Genomic DNA, 23321 nt, shown 5'->3' with positions numbered 1-23321 from the left:
TAAGGAGCTCACAATTCTACTAAGAAGTGAGTGAATTGACAAGTGCCACACAATGTTCTAAACACAGTGACAGAGAGAACTGAGGCACATGCTTCAGCCCAAGGCAGTGATGCGCCTCTGGTCTCAAGTGTGGGCAGGAATTAGTGACACAGAGGAGTGCCAGGGTCCAGCAGTCTGCTTCTGCACTGAGATCCTGGCTGACCTTGTGACTGGCTTCAGCTGACAGGATGCAAAGGAACTGAGGCCTCAAGATGATCTGCAGGCTTCTGCTCTCTCTTGAAATCCTCCCACACACGTGGACAAGTCCAAGATGGCCAGCCACCCTGGTGGCCACAGCCACCAACCAGCTAATGCCCAGAAGCAAGGCTGTCTAGGTGACTAGCAGCTTCCCACAAAATGGGTGAGTTCAGCTGAGCCCAGACTAACGTGCTGACCCATAGAACGGTGAGCCACATAAACAATATACTTTACTTCACGGAGTTTTGGAGTGATTAGTTAACACAGCAATTACTGACCTAGACGGAATACAATTGTTTTGGTGAAGGACTGACTTATGCTCATGGGAAGAAGCTTGGGAAGAAAGAGTCACAGACTAATGATGCAAGAGGTAAACAAACAAACACCAAGTCCTTAAAGGGAAGAGCCTTGTTCGTTATGACATTTATGTCATCAATAAATGCAGATATGGGTCAGTAGGCAGATTAGGAGACAGGACTCTGAAAAAGTGCTCAATGGAGGGAAGGGGGGTCTGTTATCCCTGTGGAGCCTTCTTGGCTTCCACCCAAATAGGAAAGGCACTCTGATGCACTAAAGACTCATTCAGAGGGCATGTTGGAACATACACAGGCTTTGGAGCAAAAAAGGGCAGGATTCTCCTATGTACTAATCCTGTGACCTAGGGCAAAGAACTTAACCCTCTCAACTTCCATTTCTTCACTTTCAGTTAGGAATAACACCTCTTTCCCAGAATGACTGTAACATGTCTGGAGCAAAGTAGGTGCTGAATAAATGGTAGCTACTTTTTCATATGAAAGGATAACCTCGCTTAGGTGAAAAATCCTTTGCAAATGGAAGCATCCTGATAGGGCTCAAATGTATTGTACTCCCCATCTTGTCAACATCACCCTCAAAAGAAATGCCCAAGAAAAAAACTATGTGCCTATGTGTGTGCATATCCTCATTATTAGCACAACCCAAGTTTCTTTATTGCATGGGCTTCTTATTACCGATTTGTAGCACTCTCATGAACTATTGAATTTAATAAAATTTCAACTGAAAAGCTCCCAAATAATTTTGGAGAAATGATCTCTATTTTTCACATTGGCCTTCAGGATGATTTTCTTCTTCAACTACTGTGACTTTCTCACAATTCTCCCAAATGATTACCTGTCATCCGAGCAATGAAAAAACACGGCCTTGATCATCAAGTAACAAACAAACCCTTCAGAATCAGTACAAGCAGTGTACTATGGAGGCCAGGCCGTGAACAGCAGAAAATAAAAACTAATTATGTCTTTGCTTAAGAGAAAGTTCTCCTTGATTGGAATTGTTAGTGATGAAAAGTATGAAGAAAAGGATAAAATGTTTCCATTACATTCATTCGCTTTACTTCTGCCCAAAACTAAAGGTCCCTTTCTGTCCGCCTCCCCCCTCACCTCTCAGCTCTACTGCTGAAGGCTCCTGCTTCCCAGGACACTGTGCTTTCCCCACCTTCACCCTCCTCTGATTTCACTTCCCGCCTATCCTTACTCTTTTCACACACTCATGAAATTCCACTCTCATGGTTTCTATCATTCTTTCCATTAGAATGATTCCCACATTTATATTTTTTCAGCCTTGATTTCTCAGTAGGTTCCAAGGACATAATCTTATAGGAAGTATATAGTCTGCCTGATCTTCGGTTTCTGGAAACTAAACTGACCCTCTTCACACAGAATGACTACTCAGCATTCCTTCCATCACTCATTTATTTAATAAATATCGGGTGCTGAATGCATGCCAGTCACTAGAGGCTCAGCAAAGAACAAAACACAACCTTAGCCCCTAAATGGCCCATCTCTACTTGAAGGAAACAAAAATTCTGGCTGTAGAAAATCAGAAGATGAATAAAATAATGTGGTTCATATTCGCAATAAATATGTACGTACTACAAAGGCAGATATAACCCCAGTCAATGTGAGAAGGGGACAATATGTTGGACCCCGCTTTCATAGAGGCCACTAGAGTATCAGTGTAGGTAGAACCTAATTCTGAGTTTTAGGTAGTAAAGATTAATTGGCACCATTTCATACCAGCTCTCTTAGTAGGTTATTAAGTCAGCCACCCAATGTGAAGGATACAGCTGGTGACAAGGTAACAGAAAACCCAACTGGTGCAGACCAAATCTTTAACTTGACCTTGTGGGCTAGGAACACCAAAGACAAAGACAACAGATTAAAGTAAGCGAGTGTTGACAATTAAGTGAATATTGCTTTGTCTCCCCCCCCCCCCAACCCCCATCAAATAAACAGAGATTTTACAGTGCTGAGTTATAAGAGAAACCACAGAGGCATGCTCGGTTATAGCAATTTATCTATGAGCTGGAAACTGGTATAATTGTGTTCAGTTTGGGAAGAGATTTTTTTATTCTAATTTGTATCCAGACCATAAACTAGTCACTGCATCTCAAGGAAAAAAGCAGGCTAGTCTCTGTATATCCCACCTCAGAAACACCCCCCCCCCCCCAAACACTAAACATGCCCAAAACAACAGGAAGTCATCCCTTCCAAGTCTGTCCTTCCATCCTGCTCACCATCTCAGGTCATGGAACCCCCAGGCAACCAGTCCAAGACAGTGATGTAGAAAACACCCTTTATACACATCCTTGGCCCTCATCACCTCACTATCTCAAACACCCATCCATATAAGGCTCATTTAATTCTTCTGGTTTGTTACCTATCTAGGCGCTTCTAACTCGAGGGTCACTACTGTAGTCTAAGCCTGCATTATAACCAATTCCCTAGCAGGATTCCTTGCTTCTCCTTTTATACCTACCAACCATAACCATATTCTACTGCTGCTCAGAGAAATATGCACAAAACTAGAGTTGGATTCCCCTGCAGTAAGCCTTCAGTATTATATTACAGTTGGAATGAAGACCAAACTCTTCACCATAACTAAACACTTGTGCTTACTAGTGCCCTGCCCACTTCTCTGGTCTCATCTCACACTGGTCTCTGCCTCCATCACCATGCTCCAGACACATGCGGGCTCCCATACCAGGAGCTCCAGGATTACAGCATAAATAGCCAAGGGCAGAACTGTCTTATCCATTTGGATGACTGCTGAATACCCACAGCCTAGCCCAGTGACTGGCATAAAGTCAGTGCTTAGTAAGTATTTGACCAATGACTCAAGATTAGTATTTTTTTATTACATCTTCATTATATAATAAGTGAACTGAAAAGTTCTGAATACCTATGAGATGTTTACCTCTAAGATTTTTTCCTGCAATTGTAGCAACCTTCCCCAGAACATTATACATATTGTTCCACTTACCATTTTTAGTTCCAGAACAGTGTTTACAATATTTATCTCAATGTTACAGAAATTAACCTCTGATCCATTTAAAATGTATTAATAGGCTATTTTGTTAGTACTAGTTGATTTTTAAAAATGGCATTTTAATTATGTAGTAAAACACACCAAAGTTGTGACAGATAGAAAATGAAAGGCTTCTTGAAATATTGATAGGAAAATTATCCATATTTACTTTTAATGAGAAATTAAAAATTTAACAGGTATGTAATAAGAAAAACTAAATGACTGGAACAAACAAAAGAAACTGAATTCATAACTTGGGAAACCAGTGTGTCTCAAGGGGGAGAGAAAGGAGTTCTATAAAAAAAAAAGAAAGAAACTAATTGTGGTGATTTTCAACTCTACTTACAAAGTGGGACATATTTCATCATTATCATTTAATAGGGAGGTATATATCTCAACTTTCAGATTAAATGTTTAAGAACAATTTAGAGCATTAACTTGCAAGAATATATAACCATTATAAATTATATATCCAATTTGGCATCAGATAGTAACCAAATTAGTTTCACAAGAAAGAAAGAAATGATAGTCTTAATGGAAATAATAAAATGCTATTCTGAAAGCCTTCCATATCACTAGAAGTGCAAAAACTCTGACAGTTATTCACTGATTTTTTTTTAAATTATGTGTTTTTCTTTAAGACTCTAGAAAAGGCCAATCACTACATATGTGAAATTGATTGATTTCTATTGCCATTACTACTATTTTCATGCAGGTGGTAAATTGCAGTTAATAATAGTTCCATATATTTTAAATCTACAATATTACCTAAAAAGTCATAGGGGACAGAGTAGGTTTGTTCAACTCATTTGGCCTGGTTCAATTCAAAGTATTTATTAAAGGCCTACTATCTCTCAGGCTCTGTACTTTGCTAATGCCTGGATTTCTAGATGCTTACGCTTTCTTTTAAAAAAAATTGAGATATGTAAATCACATACTATGGAATTAAATCATACTACAATTCAGTATTTTTCGATATATTCAAAAGTTTGTAAAACTAACACCATATCTATTCCAGACCATTCTCATTACCCCCAAATGAAACCCTGTTCCCATTAGCAGTGTCTCCCCACTCTCCCCTCTACCCCAGTTCCTGGCAATCGCTAATCTATTTTCTGTCTCTATGAATTTGCCTATTCTAAACATTTCATATAAACTGAATCATACAACATGTGGTCTTTTGTGTCTGGCTGCTTTCATTTGGCATGTTTTCAATGTTTATCTGTGTTGTATCATGTATTAATAATATAATAGTTCCTTTTTATGACAGAAGGACATTTCATTATAGAGAGATACAACACTGACTTGTCCATACATCAGATAATGGACATCTGGGTTGTTTCCACTTTTCAGCTATAGTGAATAGTGCTGTTATGAGCATTCATAAACAGTTTTTTACAGAACCATAGATTCTATTTTCAGTTCTCTTGGGCACATATCTAGAAGTAGAATTGCTGGATTATATGTTAACTCTGCTTAACTTTTTGCGGAACTGCCCAACTGTTTTCCAAATTTCTGCACTCTTTTACATTTCCTCCACAGTGTCAGAGGTCTCATCTTCAACAATACTTGTCTTTATCCAGTTTTTAATCATAGTCATCCTAGTGGGTGTGAAGCGGCATTGATTTACATTTCCATAATGACTACTGATAAGAAAATGCTAAATTTTTCATTGATTAAAACATAATATACACACACGTGCTCACAGATACACAGAACCATACAGACAAGCTCTCTTTCTCATTCTCTATCTTGAGCTCTCTCTCTCTGTCTCTCCTTCTGAAACAGTTTAACAAGCTCCGGTCAAAAGTATGCTTCAGAAAGAAAAATGAAACTACAAAGAGATTGTTCAGGTTCAACTGCAAGGATGTCAGCACTCCCCTCCCCTGTGATGTGCTGTGTTGAATGGGAATGTAGTTCAATAGCAGGGGCAGGGTTAGACCAACACACTCAACTATAGATACTGTAAAATCGCTTTTGAAAGAAACAGAAGGCTAGTGTGCTTATTGCTTCAAACAAAGCAAATATGCTATGGAAATAGAAGATTCTTTATGTTAAACATAAAAACTCCCTCTGCTTTTTAAATTACAAGAGTTGGACAACAAATTAGTACATCATAAATACATGAACTTGATCAAACTATACACACTAGATGCTTTTTACTCTCTCATTCTGTTTCAAGACAGCCTACCCTTTCTAGGAATGAACTGGACTGACCACTTTTTCTCCTGTAACTCTCTCAGGAGTCTTATCATTCATGGCTTTCAAATCCTAACGTACATAACAAATGATTTTCTCAGCTTGTTATTATAAGACCAATAAATGAGAACTTTTTAGTACAGCACAATAATAAAATTCTCTGTTTTCCCAATAAAACTTCTAAGCATAATTTTTTCTCCTACTTAGTATAAATTTTTTCCAACTTAGCATAATTTTTTCCCTAAAAGGCATTAGCTTCCTTAGGCCCCAAGAGAACCTAACCATAAAATGCAGATTTTCAAGATAGTTTTTGAAAATAAGAAAATTGTATAGTATAATATGTATTTGCATTTAATGAACAAGAAGTTATTAATGAAGACTTCAAAGTAATTTGTTTCTACTTTTCAAATATATGAATGTATTTCAAAAAGCTTACAGCTTATGTGCAATACATAATTGTACAGAGTTGTATGTATAACATGTAAATTATAATTTTAAAACTTAATATTCAAATATTAAATGCAACATCTTCACATCAGTACACTGTGTTCAATTTACCACAACACATCAGCTACCTAAGTTGATTGGTCAATGGGGATCCTGCGGGTGCAGGGAGGAATCTCCATCCCAGGACCATAAGAGGCCCTGTGCTCATGGAAGACAATCAAATGAATGAAATCCGACTTCATGAATAAAAAATGAAAACTGGAATCCAATTATATGAAGAAGGTAATGGAAATCTAGTCTTTATGAATATTGTGCCACTCTCAGTAATTACATTCCAGCATGTATTCACAGAACTATCTACAACTGGGACTCTGTTCCAAGAGAAATTGAGAATTGAGAGCATTTTCCTCTTTTGAGGGTTGCTGAGACCCACATTTATACAGTAGTTCTCCACACTCATACACTTCATCGTTATAACTACATGATAAATTGTCTAATTTGGCTCCACATAACCATTAACTATCTCCCTAATGCCAACTGGCTAAATACTTCTAATTTTAAATTACCAGACTTAGAGTTCTTAAGATATAAGACTTTCTTTCTCTCCCTCCCTCCCTTATATAACATCTCCCCAAATGAAAACAAATAAAACAGTTTCCTTACCTTAGTGGAATTACCTTTAAAATAGCCTGCCTTAAATATAAATACCATCCATGTGGAAGGCAGAATACCTGACCTCTGGTGAGTTTGAATTTAAGCCACTAAAATAACAGAAGTAAAAGAATGTTCCAGGCAAGTAAGCAATCACTACTAAGGGCATATGTTATGTGGTGACAAACGTTACCAAAGACCATGCCCTATCACCTGACAGTCTTCCCTCAGTCCACTTGATACAATACCTCACTCCATTTGATTTAAATCCAATCTCATCATGTTATCCCCTGCCCCAATCTATCATGCTTTTGCACCTATAACAGCTTTCTGTACTTTGTCATGAGATTGAATAGTGATATGGTTAATAGAATGAACCCTGGAGCCAAGTGGCCTGAGTTTGATTCCCGGCTCAATTGCTTGGATAAAACCTTGGGCAAGTTCTCAATCAATTTATGCCTAAGTGTCCTCATTTATAAAACAGATGCTAAATAATAATCAACCTGCTTTACGGAGTTGATGAGTTAGCATATGTAAAACATAATAAGCACTATAAAGTTAAATGATAAAGATGTTAAATCTTAATCATCTGATCAACTTCAAGCCTTTCATCCCAGGATCCAATGTCTTATAATATTTATATACCTTCCCAATAAATAACATATATGTGAAATTATTGATAGTTTACAAAGGAGTTATGTGTCATTTGTTTCATTTAGTTCTCACAATCATGTGAAGAAAATATTAGTTCCATGTTATCTACTAGCTGTCTACACAGCACTTGTCAAGAAAATCATCCCCTGCCCTGCTATCTCTCCTGAAGGATGATGCTCTATAGAGTTGCCCATGTGAGAAGCAGCTCAATGGAGTTTCTGCCCTGAAGACTTTCCAGGGATTCAAATGTCAGCACTCAGCTTTCTCTGTCCAAGGTGCTTAATTAAATGGGGCTATCTCCTCAGACTGGCAGCCACATGGGGTACTCTTACCACCAGAGGTCACCAAAGTGAACTTCACACACATCCCTACCTTATATTGTAAGTCTGGCCATTCCAAACATAACTGCCCCATTTGGTGGAAATCCTTTCTACAGTTTTGGTGTGGGATCGTGAAAGAAAGACCAAAATTGCATGTTTCTTGTATATATCATTACTAAGGCAAAACTAAAATGGTAGCTGTGAAAAGATAAATTTAAATTAAATACAGCAAAGTGGTTTCAAATGATACAATCACTTATACTAAGCCATAGAAATACCTTCCCAAGGCAATAAATGGAATCACCGAAAGAAATGATCAAGTCAGGCCTTGGTAATCAGCTCTATCCCAGAGTCTAACATTATCCAGGGAGTGATAAGATAGATCGACTGCTCCTGGAAAATGCTAGATCAATTTCACCAAGAGGGATTGTGGCGCAGTACAGAGTACACAAGGATAAACAGAAGACTTCAGCTTCTACCTGGCCCTGCCACCAACAAGGGAGTAGAAATGTGTGAGAACTAAAAGATAAAACAAGCAAACAAAAAAGCCATCAACACTATCAGCACCAAGACCAAGCTTTGCTACTACACTGAGGACTGACTGCTGAGGGTAAGAAATCCTACGGAATAAGTTGGACTCTCAGGTAAACGCAGAGGACTCAGGAAAGGAATGGCAGATTTAGGAAATGCTCTGAACTAGTGTCGACAACAACTGGCTGTGTGTGCCAGCTTAATGCAGGTTAACAGACAGAGCAAAGGAAATGAAGATCCGCAATTAATTCATCCCAAGAGACTGGAGTTTTGCTAAAGTGAAAGGAAAAGAAGAGGCTGTGGTAGCGGTGAGAGTTTGCGAGGGACTCCTGGCAATTTGAAAACTTTAGGTAAAAAACACAAAAAGCCGAAACCAGTTTGGCTCAGTGAATAGAGTGTTGGCCTGTGGACTGAAAGGTCTCAGGTTCGATTCCGGTCAAGGGCATGTACCTTGGTTGCAGGCACATCCCCAGTGGGGGGTGTGCAAGAGGCAGCTGATCTATGATTCTCTCTCATTGATGTTTCTAGCTCTCTCTCGCTCTCTCTTACTCTCTGTAATATGATGAGACAACAAAGTAACATAGTGACCATCTATTGGGCCAGGCAGAGTTTTTAGGCTCAGAGGGGGAAAAAGACAAAGTGCACCTAACTGCTGCTATTTGTTGTGGTTTTTAAAAAATACATATTTTTATTGATTTCAGAGAGGAAGGGAAAGGGAGAGGGAAAGAGAAACATCAATGATGAGAGAGAGCCATTGATCAGCTGCCTCCTGCTCGCCCCCTTCTGGGGATGGAGCCCACAACCCAGCCAGCACATGCCCTTACTGAGAATCGAACCTGGGACCCTTCAGGCCACAGGCTGATGCTCTATTCACTGAACCAAAACCAGTTAGGGCAACTGCTGCTGTTTTAAAGGAGTTCAGGAGTTGCTTTGATATTCCCTGCACATCATCGGAGAAGCAGCCATGCTAACACACACCCTCCCTTAAGAATGACAAAGAGTGTAGATTCGGAGACAGAACTACCCGAGCTTATTTTCTAAGTCACTAGAAAAGTTTGATAGAAGATTCCACATTTAGCAGGAGCCCTTTCGTGCACACACATACTTTTATTCACTTACTGCGGCCCATTTGCTGCATAGCTTTCAAGCACCCTGCCTGGGATCAGGCACAGGCCTCTTATGTCACCTCACCTTGGATTTCCGGGGGATAAGAACCCCAGGAGAGGGGACCCTATAAAGGTCCCCTCCCCTGTGGACTCTGCCTAGAATCACGCACATCCACATGAGAGACCAGGATGACGGCACCTTAGAAAGGTGGGCAGGCCTCGCTCCTCGCCGCACTTCCCTAACTTTGGGGGAAATATTGAAGTGCAAAAGACCAAAGTAGGCAGACACACAATTCCATACCCCCAACGCAAGCAGCTGCTTTAAAAACAAACACCTTTTGTAATCGCAGGATAGGAGACATCGCTAAAAGGCCCCTTGAAGCCCCAGTAATTAAATTTAAAACACTGAGCACTTAACCTTATTTTCTATTACTATCCTATGCCTAGTTTCCCAATCAGATCGCGTTTCCCTGAGTCTTTGCTCAGTGCTAAGTGGTGGCAGACAGCGGGTCTATTTATGAGCTGTGTGACTTATCTTAGGCAAATTCACCAAGCCATGCCTGTTTCCCCATCTTCAAATGGGTTAGTATGAGGATTCAATTAGCACCCTCCTGATGAATGTAGCTACTTGTTATTATTATACATCACTGTTATAGGTTAGGCTTCTCCCGGAAGCAGACTCTGAGACAAAGGTCTCTGTGCAAGTAATTTATTTGGAAGGTGACAAATACCTTGATTGGGTCATGGAGAAGCAAGATAAGGAAGACAAGGAGCCAAAAATTTATGCATTGTTAAGCCAGCCATCACTATGAGTACTAGCGCATAATCCCACCAGGAACCCTGGGAACTAGTAGAGTTATGCCTCAGTGTTATCCCCAAGACTAGCGGTCTGTCTTAACTCCCGTCCCTTGTGGCTTGCCATAGCAGGCAAAACGGGTGTCAGGGGCCAAAGAAAGCGCTCAGGCAAAGAACTCGCAGCACTGCCAGCACCACTCCCTGACTGGGCTCCGTCACTTCTGCTGCAGTACTTAAAACAAGCAAGTTTGTCAACTGTAATTAGTATACAGTCTCAGGGAACAATCTGAGCGTAATTTTGCATTTGATTATATTTCATTAGCAAGAAGTACCAGGTGGATGCAGAAAAGTATACCCAGCTGAAGCAAGCTTCATGGAAACCCACAAAATGTACACATTTGCACACCTCAAACCAGCTACCTCAAGTTTACAGAGTGTATTGTGAATTACACCCATCAATGTCTGCCATCCAATTTCAGATAACCCTCCTTCCTCCACTGACAATAACTCACAAATTGCAACCACTTCCACAGCAAAATTTAGGACTTTTTGAAGGGAGAGAACCATATTTATGGTAGCACTTATATATTTTTGTTTATATAAAGTGTAAAATTGTGCTATTGTTTTATTAGGTTCCTATCTCTCTCTCTCTCTCTCTCTCTCTCTCTCTCTCTCTCTCTCTCTCTCTCTCTCTTTAGAGAGAGAGAAATTGGAGAGGAACTAGGAATGGGAGGGAGGGAGAGAGAAAGAGAGAGAGAAGAGAGAGAGGTGAGAGAAAGAGAGAGAGAGAGAGAGGTGAGAGACATATTGATTGGTTGCCAGGGGATCGAGCCTGCAAGGGAGGTATGTGCCCTGACAGGGCGGGACCTGTTGGTCCACAGGCCGATGCTCTAACCACTGAGTCAAACCAGCTAGGGCCTATCTCTTCTTTTCAATGTACACTGACAAAGCTGGTTTTGGGGTGTTTCGCTCCTAGTACTATGTGCCCCATAAGCTCTGTGGTTTTTCTGCCTGATTGTGCTCGGAATGGTGAGTTTAGGAATGTGCATGTCATATTCTAGCAGAGCTGACTCTCACCCTAGGAGAAAGTGTGCAGGAGAGGGGACCACCTACTACCCAGGAACCACTGCTGTTCTATCCCACTCCCCGCCATGTTTACCACCACCATCCCATTCTTCAACCAAATCCACTACAGTTAGAGGCTCTCATCACTCCAATACTGAAAATACTACATGCTCTGAACTTTCTCCGACAAATTAGAATAGGAGGGGACAAATTCTCTCAACTTATCAAATATGCCCCTATTGTTAACGCCTTCTCTACCAAAAGTTGTTTTGCCATCCTTCACATGGAACTTAACAACAAGATTCATTTAATTCAGGGCATTTGTTTATTTGACTACACATCCTAAATATGCCGGGTTTCCCATCTGATTGCAATTACTCAATGACACAGACATCTGTGTTTGGCCCTATGCTTTTACGAAGAGAATTCAGCGTAATATTCTGTTTGAGTATACCAATTTCCTCAAAGCAGCACAGAGTTAAAATAAGAACCCAAAATCAGATGCTCCGACCACACATGCAGCACAGTGAACACGCTGCATTTACATGCATTGTGCATGTTTCGCCTCTAGACAGCACACAAGGTCAAACCCCTAGCTGTCAGTTACAATAAGCTCCCAAACTTCTGGTCAATTACCTGGCTAATAATAAAAGACAAGGCTATGACATCATTACAGTTCTAATTAATTTACACAGGTCAGCTTCCTGTTAATCAGATACATCCTTAAAAGCATTTAATTATTGTTCACCTAGAAAGCGACACCCAGTTCTCTGAAATGAAAAAAAGCAACCTTGCTGGATCCAGCATGAAAGGCTGCCAGGCTGCCAGGAGGCACACAGGACAACAGGCTTCACAGAGCACATCCTGCACTGTAGGAGGGGCTGCCATTGTCACAGCAAACGGGAGCACAAGGGGACGGCAATGCGACACATCAGAAGAATTTCCGAACACAAAGAAGTTGTCAGGCCACTGGGGTAAACAGACAGGCTCTGGGAAAAGCCAGGTCCCGGTGTTTTTTGTCAAGATGATGCACAGGGCTGACAATAGTATCGTATGCAGAGTATAGGACAGTGTTTGAGGGCGTGGTCTTTTGGGAAAATCTCTACGATACACCAGTGATGTGACCTTAGGAAAGTCATTTAACTGCCATTTCCCACCTGTGAAAGGAAACAATGCAGGCATATTTGGTTTGGTGAGCATTAAATGAGATTATATTGAGATTATTTATAAACTTAGAAGTGACAGTGATTTTAACCCATATAAACAAATAAATTAAGAGAACATAAAACATTTTAAATAGCTTTATAGTATTTTTATAACTTAATAACCAATTAGCATTTTCTGTGTTTTCTATGATTTGACTTTAAATATATATATATATATTGTATATATATATATATATATATATATATATATATATATAGTATATATATATATATATGTTTTTATTTATTTCAGAGGAGGAAGGGAGAGGGAGAGATAGAAAAGCCTACACATTCCCTACCAGGAATTCAGCCAGTAACCCAGGCATGTGCCTTGACTGAGAATGGAATCATGACCTCCTGGTTCATAGGTCAACACACTGGCCAGGCCCACTTTCTGTTTTTAATCTTCACTGGATGATATATTTTTATTGATTTTTAGAGCGAGCAGAAGGGAGAGGAGAGAGAAAGAAAAAGAGAGACATTGATTGACCCCCTCATGTCTCCAACCGGGGATCAAACCCCCAACCTAGGTATGTACTCTGACCTAGAATTGAACCTGCAACCTTTTGATTTAGAGCACATGTGTCAAACACAAGGCCCGCGGGCCAAATCCGTCCCGCCAGGCCTTGCAATGTGGCCCGCACCGCGCTGTCATCACTGCACTCCGCTGCGTTTCCATCACAATGACAGTTTATGACTGTTCAGTAAACCATTCGGCCCGCGATTTAGGCTGGATTTTAGATTTTGGCCCCTTCTCTGATTGAGTTCGACACCCCTAATTTAGAGAATGCTGCTCCAACCAACTCAGCCCCCTGGCCAGGGCTAGGATCCCACATCTTTTAACCGCTTCATGCTATTCAATTACACACACATTATTTTAAACAATATGACGGGTGTTTGAAAGATACATGAAAGTAGAAGTGATTCTCTAATTACAATACATTTTATAATAAAATGTCAAACCTCACTTTCTGTCAAAATTATCTTTAAATCATCACTACATTTGAAAATTTAATGACCCTCCATTTCAGGATTTAAAAAAAAAAAATCTCAAAATGTCAAATGGCCAAATTTTTATTTTTCCCTCCTTTTTAAAATGTTACTGTCTTAACAAAAATGATTAGATTATCTTTATATATAAAAAATGAAACTACTGGATTTTGTACATAGTCCTGACTTTTGCTCCACAGCAAGGTGAATTAGTGCCAACTCCAATTTTGATCCATCACCACGTATGATTTCCAATATCAATCATAAGCCAGTTCCTCCTCTCACAGACTACAAGCTTTAGTGTAATGAGGGCTCATTAAAGTTCTTCAACTGACAGCCCATCAGACATAGGGCCTAAGCCAGCAGACACTGGGAGCAACAATGCCAGCATCCCATCTCTCCCTTCAAGAGATTTAAGTAATTCCATTCTCCTAGGTGCTCCACGCCAGATTTCTTTGTCTACCTAAAATCAATGAAAAAGTGATAGCCGCCACACCCTTTAATGTGTGTAAGGATTGTTAGTGAATTATTTATGTAACCAAAATCTGCACAATGTAAGAAGTCAAGACTTCAGAGATGTTTCTTCTCCCAGAAAGCTCACAGGACGTCCACTAATTACTAGGTGGTAGGGACAGTGTGGGGATTTTGCCTGCCCAGCATCAATACCTCATTCTTTCAGTAATAGGAATCTACCTCAGACCTCCGCTAGATGTGATCGTGAGGACCAGCAATCAAGAAGGCCAGTGCCCAGAATTGGAATAATAACTCTCTCCCTGGAATCTAAAACTTATCTGTAGAGACACTAATACCAACGACTCCTGGAGTTGACACTCAGAGCATTAACTTAAAAAATTTTCCAGCCCTAGCTGGTCTGGCTCAGTGGATAGAGCATCGGCCTGCAGACCTGAAGGGTCCTAGGTTCCATTACCGACAAGGGTACATGCCTAGATTGAGGCTCCATTCCCAGTAGGGAGTGTGCAGAGGGGAGCAGATCAATGATTCTCTCTCATCATTGATGTTTCTATCTCTCTCACCTTCTCCCTTCCTCTCTGAAATCAATAAAAAAATATTTTTAAAAAAGAATTTTCCAATCTACTAGGTCTATGCAAACCTTGAGACCCCACCAAGCTTCTGTCCATAGCCTGGTGGTTTGGATTTTCTGTCAGTTCTCTGAGCTTACCCATACACTTCCAATCTCTTGGTCTTGAGTTAGCTGGATGAACTAGTTTAACTTTGTTTTTGTTTTTTGCTGTCAAAGAACCCTACCCAGAATAGTAAGGCCAAGGACTGACAAGCAAATCCTAGTTTACTTCAAGCATTACCAGCTCTCATTTTCTATTGAGCACTATATCCTAGCCCCTAGAAGAATCAAAACATGGAGAATATAAAAGCAGTATCTCAAAGGTCTGCTCCAGGCAAGCCCTAAGAGACGAGGGCACAGTGCAAGCATGTGAGTGTGAGAGTAACTTCTGCATAGTAAGACAAAGGCCTCTCAAAGTCATATAGTTAGTGCAAACACTGGGACACTGGATGAAGAATATCATTTCAAAAGGAAAAACTTTTGATCTAAAGGTTTATGTTTTTAAAGAAACTTCTAATTATTAAAGTGATTTTCTAAACATCACACTCCCTGACTTTACTCACAACTGCAAATCGCTGGTATTTGTAACATACACTGAGTGGCCAGATTATTATGATCTCTGAACACATAATAATCTGGCCATTCAGTGTGTGTGTGTGTGTGTGTGTGTGTGTGTGTGTGTGTGTGTATAATAGAGGCTGGTGCATGAATTCATGCATGGATGGGATCTAGCCAGCCTGGTCAACAGGAGGGGACATGGCGGTTGGCTGGCCTACCTGCTGGTTGAGCTCCTGGTTGAGGGGGAAATTTGCATATTAGCCTTTTATTCTATAGGATATACATTGAGTGGCCAGATTATTATGCATTCAGAGATCAAAATAATCTGGCCATTCAGTGTAAAAACTGTATCAAAATTTCTTTCAGTGTTTCCCAAGAGACTTTCCTCAAGGAGAAAAAAATCCAAAATTAGTAGTAGCTGTCAACTCTCTCTTTCCCTCTCTCTCTCTTCTTATATATGTATATAGAATTAATGTAAATGTAACATATAATATATATTATACATATACATATATAATATATATATTATATATATAATATATATATTTCACTCATAACTCTCCTGATATTGACATTTTGAATTAAAAATGCAAAAGCAGGTTAACACCATGGAGAAACAGCTGTTATTCTTATGACAACACTCTTGGAGCATGAAGCCAGATTCATGCTTACTGGTACGTGACCTCGGGCAAATCATATAATCAATCCTGCTGAGCTTCTTTATCCAGAGATGAGAAAAATTTCCCTTGCTTCCTGGAGTCATTGTGAAGACTAGATGAAACAGCCTATTGTGAGAAAGCAAGCAGCACACCCCAAAGTTTATTCTCCATTCTCCCTTCCTCTCCATAAAGTAATGAGACTTTTCAACCCATGGAACTAAGCTTTATTGTTTTATAACTATTATGTGCATATAACGATGTCCAAGAAAGTAGATGGTAACTAACACCTACATGGAAACCTGAATGCATGCGTGGTTAGTTGGCTATCATCCAGATACCAAAGGGCTCTTGCACACTAACTATTGCTTTCCAGAAATTCGATACATTTGCTTTTCTGAATACAGCCAAAATTATCCACAGGCTTTGAAATGATCCATCAGGATGCTGCACAGAGCAGCTGGTTGACTGAAAGTGATGCCCCTCCCCCACACTCCAGCTGTCACCAGGAAACCCTCCTCAATGTTTTAAAAAAGACAAGGCAATATTACTTCCCCTATTAATAACAATCTGATTCTTAGCATTCATTTGAAATTATTTTTCTTATGAAAGCTCACTATTAACTAAAAATTAACTCTAAGAAAAATCCTTTATCATATAAATGCAAAGCAGCTTCTTCCATACAACAAAAAACCCCAGGGGCAGTAAACACAAGTAATGTATTTCTATGGACTCCTTGTTTCTTTTTCCTTGAGTCATTTGTAATGCTAAACAACAGTTAAATATTAAATAGCTCTAACAGTGATACAGCTGCCATACTTGTGGGATTAAAAAAAAAACACACAACTTAGATGATTTCTCAAAAAATGTACATAGACACATATTTTTGTAAAATATGTGTCAGACTAAAGGTTGGATTTTGTTTTAAATAATCACTCCTCTGCATGAGAAGCTACCGTATACTACCTGTTTAACACTGTTGAAAACCTTAGGCACTGTTTTCAGAACAGGTCTGTGATTCTCACCCACAAGAATTCTTACTGTCACAACTTTCTTTTTTTTTTTTTTTTAATATATTTTATTGATTTTTTACAGAGAGGAAGGGAGAGAGATAGAGAGCAAGAAACGTCGATGAGAGAGAAACATCGACCAGCTGCCTCTTGCACACCCCCCACTGGGGATGCGCCCGCAACCAACGTACATGTCCTTGACCGGAATCGAACCTGGGACCTTTCAGTCCGCAGGCCGACGCTCTACCGCTGAGCCAAACCGGTTTTGGCCCTGCCACAACTTTCTTAGGTATAGCTCATCTCCTGAAGATTCCTATCCCTCAGACAAAGAGTTTCAGACCCGTGAACTGGACTCCTAGGTCCCAGGGACATGCCCTGTGCCCTTCATTAAAGCTCTTAGTTCCTGAGCGCTACAAGTGAGATTCTGCTAAACAGGCTTCCCTGCTTTTAAAAATATCTGAGGCCCACTGCTTGGATGACAACAACTGCAGCCTAAAAGTAAATCATTTAAAAGCATCATTTATCTTTTTTAAAAAATGTTTACATACACATGCACATATCTAACTTTACATAGAATGTATAGATTTACCCCATCCCCATATTACATGTAATTATGACCTGGTATGATTCCTTTCAAGTATTTTCCATGCTCATATATTCATATATAACATAGATATACTAGAGGCCTTGTGCACAAAATTCATGCCTGGGGGAAGCTGGTCCCTCAGCCCCGCCAGTGCCCTCTCACAGTCTGGGAGCCCTCAGGGGATATCCAACTGACGGCTTAGGGCCACTCCCCAGGGGGAATGGATAACTGGCAGTCAGACAGCCTTAGCACTGCCACAGAGGTGGGAGGCGCTCGTGCTACGGCTTCTGGCTGAGCAGCACTCCTGCTGTGGGAGCAAACTGACTACCAGGGGGCAGCTCCTGTGTTAAGCAGTTTTGAGCCAAAACCGGCTCTCCAACATCCCCTGAGGGATCCTGGATTGTGAGAGGGCTTAAGCCAGGCTGAGGGACCCCACTGGTGCACAGTTGAGGCCAGGGAGGGATGCGGGAGGTTAGCCAGCCAGAGAGGGACTGTGAGAGGGCTGATAGGAGCATCTGCCCCTGGTGGTCAGTGCATGTCATAGCGACTGGTCGACCAGTCAACTGTCTGCCCCTTGGTGGTCAGTGCACATCATAGAAAGTGTTGAGCAGCCTTAGTATATCATTAACAGACTACGTTTTGATTGGTTGACCAGACGACCAGACACTTAGCATATTAGGCTTTTATTATATAGGACTAGAGACCTGGTGCATGGGGAGGGGGGGGGGGTGTCCCTCAGCCTAGCCTGTACCCTCTTTAATCTGGGACCCCTCAAGGTAATCGGACATCCCTCTCAAAATCCAGGACTGCTCGCTCCCAAATGCTCACTTGCCTGCCTTCCTGATTGCTCCTGCTTCTGCCTGCCAACCTGATCACCCCCTAATCACTCACATGCCAGCCTGATTGATGTCTAACTGCTCCCCTGCCAGCCTGTTTGCCCTCAACTTTCCTCCTCTGCTGGCCTGGTCACCCGCAACTGCCCTCCTTTGCAGGCCTGGTCCCTCCCAACTGCCCTCCCCTGCTGGCCATCTTCTGTCCACATGAGGGCAGCTATCTTGATCTTGTATGTTGGAGTGATGGTCAATCTGCATATTACTCTTTCATTGGATAAGATAGAGGCCTGGTGCATGGGTGGGGGCCAGCTGGTTTGCCCTGAAGGGTGTCCCAGATCAGGGTGAGGGTTCCCTGATATCTGGAATTTATTAACCTTCTACAATTGAAACTTTGTAGCCTAGAGCGGAGCCAAGCCTTCTGCTTGCTCCCTGGCTGCTGCCATTTCTGTTTGGATTTGTTTACCTTCTATAATTGAAACTTTGTAGCCTTGAGTGGAGGCTTAGGCCAGCTAGGCTAGGCCGGAAAGCTTGGCTTCTTCCATTGCCTGGGAAATCCAAGCCTCCCTCCTGCTCTCTGTGGCCACAGCCATCTTGGTTGGGGTTAATTTAGATACTTGCTCTGATTGGTCAATTTGCATATTACTCTTTTATTAGATAAGATTATATAGGATATATGTATGTATATATATATATATATATATATACACACACATATAAACTTTTATCACTTTAAAAAAAATGGAACAAAAATGTTCACTTTGCTATCTACCGTTAAGCATTCATATTAAAAAAAAAAACAGTATCAGAGCTAATTGTATATTCTTATACTTTGGTGTATATTTTTAGTGAGGTCTCATCTCCTCTAACATAGTGCCCCCTTCTATAACTGATTGCCCCTATTAAATAATTGAAGAAATTTAAATATTAATCACCCCTGACCTTCAGCTTCCAATAAGCACCCCAAAAAGTCTATGGAAGTTGCTCTGGATGGTGATAAAACTATAATGTTTTTTGTGTTTGTTTGTTTTTTTACCATGTTTAGAGTTTTAACTTTCTCCAAGTGTTTGCTTTCTTTGGGTTAGTATAATGTGAAAGGTTTGACTTTTCACTTTGATTATTTAAAAAGAAAAGCAGTGCAGTTAGTTAATAAAACAACCTCATTCATAAGAGGAAATGAATGAGATAAAGTTAGGTTTGAGGTGGTAACTACCTTTTTCTACTATCTACCATGCTGTAGTGATTGAGCTTCTATACCTAACACCTGGTGGACAGGTTTTGCACTTCATTTCATTTTATCCAATGTCCTGACACAATCACACGCCATGATAGGAGAGGAAATTAAGGTTGGGAGGATGTTAACTTGTCTAATGGGTATAATCAGTATGGAGCAGAGGCAGGGTTCAAAGCAGGGTCTTCCAGACCCCAAACCCCTGCTATAGAGCTGCCTTTCTGAAACAGAGGACAAGAAAAATGCGGGGGCCTTTGAAAACTGAATGCTTCATAATGCTTCAAAATTATTTGTAGCAGCTGATATCTGACATGACTCGTTTATCTGAAAACTCCCTCACCCACCATATCCAGGAGTCATAGCAAGGTCCTGGGAGCAGTGTGCTCTAATTCGGCCTTTGGTTAGGCCACAGGGTGGCACTGACCCTTCCCAACACTGGGATGAGTCTAGGCTTTAAGGCACCCGCTTCAAGTCCCGAATAATTCTCTTTCTCCCCCAAAAGTGGCCCCCTGGAAAAGGCAGGGGAAAGCTGCAAAGTGAATAACACTGCAACTGATGATCTCAAAAACCAAAGGTGGCTGGCACTCTGAACTTAGCTCTTCTGATGCTCCCGGAAAACAGGCATGGAGAACGGGTGGAGGAGGCCTTCCCTGCTATCTGAGCCGTACAGTCAGACACGTGGGAAAGGAAGATAAGGATGGAAACATCTGCAGCCTTGTCTTATGCTTGCAAGTCACTGCTCACTCCTCAGCCATAAGGCTAATCTCTGGTCAGTTATCCATTCTACCTTCTTTAGCAAATTCTGGGTCAGAAAGTGTAATTCAGCTGGAGACCAGGAGACCAAAATTTTTTAAAGTACTTTTTAACAGTAACTAATATGATTCTTTTAAAAATATATATATTTTATTGATTTTTTAAAGAGATGAAGGGATAGGGATAGAGAGTTAGGAACACTGATGAGAGAGAAATATCAATCAGCTGCCTCCTGCACATCACCTACTGGAGATGTGCCCACATCAAAGGTACATGCCCTTGACCGGAATCGAACCTGGGACCTACCTTTCAGTCCACAGGCCGACCTCTATTCACTGAGCCAAACCAGTTAGGGCTTAATGTGATTCTTAAAAATTATCCAGCCACTATAGCACTGGTATGAGATAGTACATACTACTATAACTTTTAACTGACTATCCTGCCTCCAATAAACAACCTTGATTCTGCAGAATATAACTGGGAAGCCAGAAACAAATAAAATGCCATCTAAGCAGTAATCACAATATCCGTGCACAACAAGCCATATCTAACCCAATGAAGAACCTTCCACCAGTCGACATACGAATTTTAGAGTCATAATGGTTAAGTAACATCTCATCTTGGTGCGTTTCCTATGTATGCTGGTGTTAAACACGTTTCCTGTACTTTCACATTGAATACTTACAAGCCCTACGAAATAACCTTTCAGTAATCTCTCCAAGATCCGACACCCAGGAAAGGCCCCACATGGATCCCTTCCATTCTGTCAAATTCCATGGTGACTCCCAATGGCTGTTCTTTATCAATATGACAGGAATTCCCAAACTTTAGCACCCAGGTGCACCCGGATCAACCGGAAGGCTTGTTAAAATAGCTATCTGATTCTGTTAAGTCCCCCAAATTTACAATTCCAACAAGTTCCAGACTGATGCTGATACTAGTAGTCCAGGGACAATTGAGGAAACCAATGCTGTGCTGTTCTTAAGACTGCCTCTTCCCAAGCCTTGCCCAGCAGCACATTAAATCTTTAAAGTCTACTTACTAGAAACAGCAAAATGTGACACATACATTTGAGACAGTAAACAGACTTTTAAGAAGACATTCTAGGGGGAGTTGGGGGGGGGAGGGGGGAATAGAAGAGGAAAGTCCAGCTGTCACTGCGTGTACTGCAAAGGGACCTACACATGTGCAGATGGCTCAATCGTGACTAAGCGATGATTCCTCTCGGAAAGGGATGCTGATCCGATTTTGGAGAGGCTCTGGAGGTCTGGGCGGAAAGGGGTTAAAAGGGATGGGGGGATTTCCTATACCCTGTGAAGGGAAACACCACTCCTCGGGTTAGGGGGTTGGGGTGTGCTTGCACACCGCTAGTTCCCAGAACAGAAAGTTACTGTTCCCAGTGCACCTGAAAGTGAAAGCTGCTATTGCTGACGCAACGTCGCCGTAAGCTCCGGCTTTCGGAGACAGCCCTCTAAGACTCCAGGGGAGCTGCCCCCATCCAGGGGAGAGCCCGGCAGGTCACTCCCTGGGGTCGGCCTCAGGCGCGGCGGAGAGCACCCCGGCAGGGTCGCTCTAGAGAACGCCCTCCGCGATCTCCCATCTCCAGGGCGCCCAGGTGCCTAAGCTGCCCAGGCTACGCCTCCAACCCGCACCCGCACCCGCCCGTGTCCGCATCCCCCTCCCCTGCCACATCCCCTCCGGTGCCTCGGGCCCCACGGGGGGGACGCCCACAGTCGCCCCGCAACCCCCGTCCCGCCGCCGGCGCCGGGGCCCGGAGAAAAGTCTAAAAAAGCCGCGCAGAACCGGCGCCGCGAACCGGACCAAACAGACGCGGAAACTCACGTTCTCTACGGCCCGCCGGCGTCCTCACGTCTTCGCGCGCGCACGTGCGTCATCACGCACGGGGCGGTGTCGACCGACGCTCCTCTTCCCTGCGGCCAGGCTGCTGCGCAGCAGAGAGGGGGCGGCCCGGGTTGGGGAGGGAGGGCCGGGAAGCGGGCCGGCCGGCCCACGCGTGGCTGCAGTGACAGTCGGTGGCTCCGAGGGCACAGCGTGGACTCATCCTGCAAATGCGAGTGAAAAGGGGATGATCATTGTCTCCCCTGCCCCAAACTGCCGTCCTCTGCCGTGCATGCCTAGAGCAAAAGCAAACTAGCGACCTGGACCTGCATTGGAGGGACCAGACATGGAGACATGCAGCCAGAGGGCCACGGGGATGGGGGCTGGGGGTGGAGGTGGGGGCTGCGAAACCGTCCTTGCAGCGCCCAGCCCCGCTGCAAGCTCCCCACCAGCTGCTGCGAGGAGTCAGCTGCTGCTGCTGAAGTGGATGGTGTGAAAGAGAAACTTACACCGTCATGAGCTGTCAGACAGCCTGAGAGCTGCCAATCTCAGGGAGGGACCCACGGTTACCAAGGACGCCCCCCAAACAAGGCCATGGCTGTACTTTTTACTCCCCAAAGCGTGGGTCTGCGACTGCACTTCTTAGTCTGTTTGTCCATGTGAGGGCCTTAGGTGTTAAGTATTGCAGTGAATGTATTTGATGCAATCAAGTGGCTTGCTAGAGACAAGCACCCGGCGGGATATTTGTTTTTCTCAGTTTGGCTTATTTCACTTAGCATAATATTTTCCAGGTTTATCCTTGTTGTCCCAAAGGGTAAGAGAGCCCTCTTTTTTATTACAGCCGCATAGTATTCCATAGTGTAAATGTTCCACAGCATTTTTTATCCATTTATCTACTGATGGGCACTTGGGCTATTTCCAAATCTTAGATATTGTAAGTAACTCTGCTGTGAACATAGGGTCCATATATTCATTCTGATTGGTGTCTTGGAGTTTTTAGGATATATTCCCTGAAGTGGAATCACTGGGTCAAATGGAAGTTTGTTCTTAATATATCAAATATAGAGGTGATTTTAAGGGAGCTAAAAATCAAGAAGCTCAATACAGTAATCTCATAAAAATGTTATTATATAAGGATTAAGAACATACTTAGACAATTATATTTAATTTCAAATATTATCAGAGAAAAAAATCTTAGACATTTGAGAGAACAGAAAAAGTCTACCTGATAC

The 23321-nt window shown here is 42.0% G+C and overlaps 1 protein-coding gene across 2 annotated transcripts in view; it reads right to left on the bottom strand.

The window, feature by feature from the left end:
* Positions 1 to 22203, bottom strand: part of RHBDD1 (rhomboid domain containing 1) — a 95058-nt gene extending 72855 nt beyond the window's left edge. Inside the window, exon 1 of one of the 2 annotated variants that reach the window (XM_036421730.2) lies at positions 22093 to 22203. The gene's annotated coding sequence lies outside the window, so the exon portion shown is untranslated. Of the gene's footprint in view, positions 1 to 5021; positions 5197 to 22092 lie in introns of those variants that run through there. The other variant, XM_045575319.1, reaches the window with a different exon arrangement.
* Positions 22204 to 23321: the final 1118 nt, after the last annotated feature.

Source organism: Pipistrellus kuhlii, unplaced genomic scaffold (genome assembly GCF_014108245.1).
Source record: "Pipistrellus kuhlii isolate mPipKuh1 unplaced genomic scaffold, mPipKuh1.p scaffold_m20_p_7, whole genome shotgun sequence".
Lineage (NCBI taxonomy): Eukaryota > Metazoa > Chordata > Mammalia > Chiroptera > Vespertilionidae > Pipistrellus > Pipistrellus kuhlii.
This window is presented reverse-complemented; position numbering and strand designations above follow the sequence as displayed.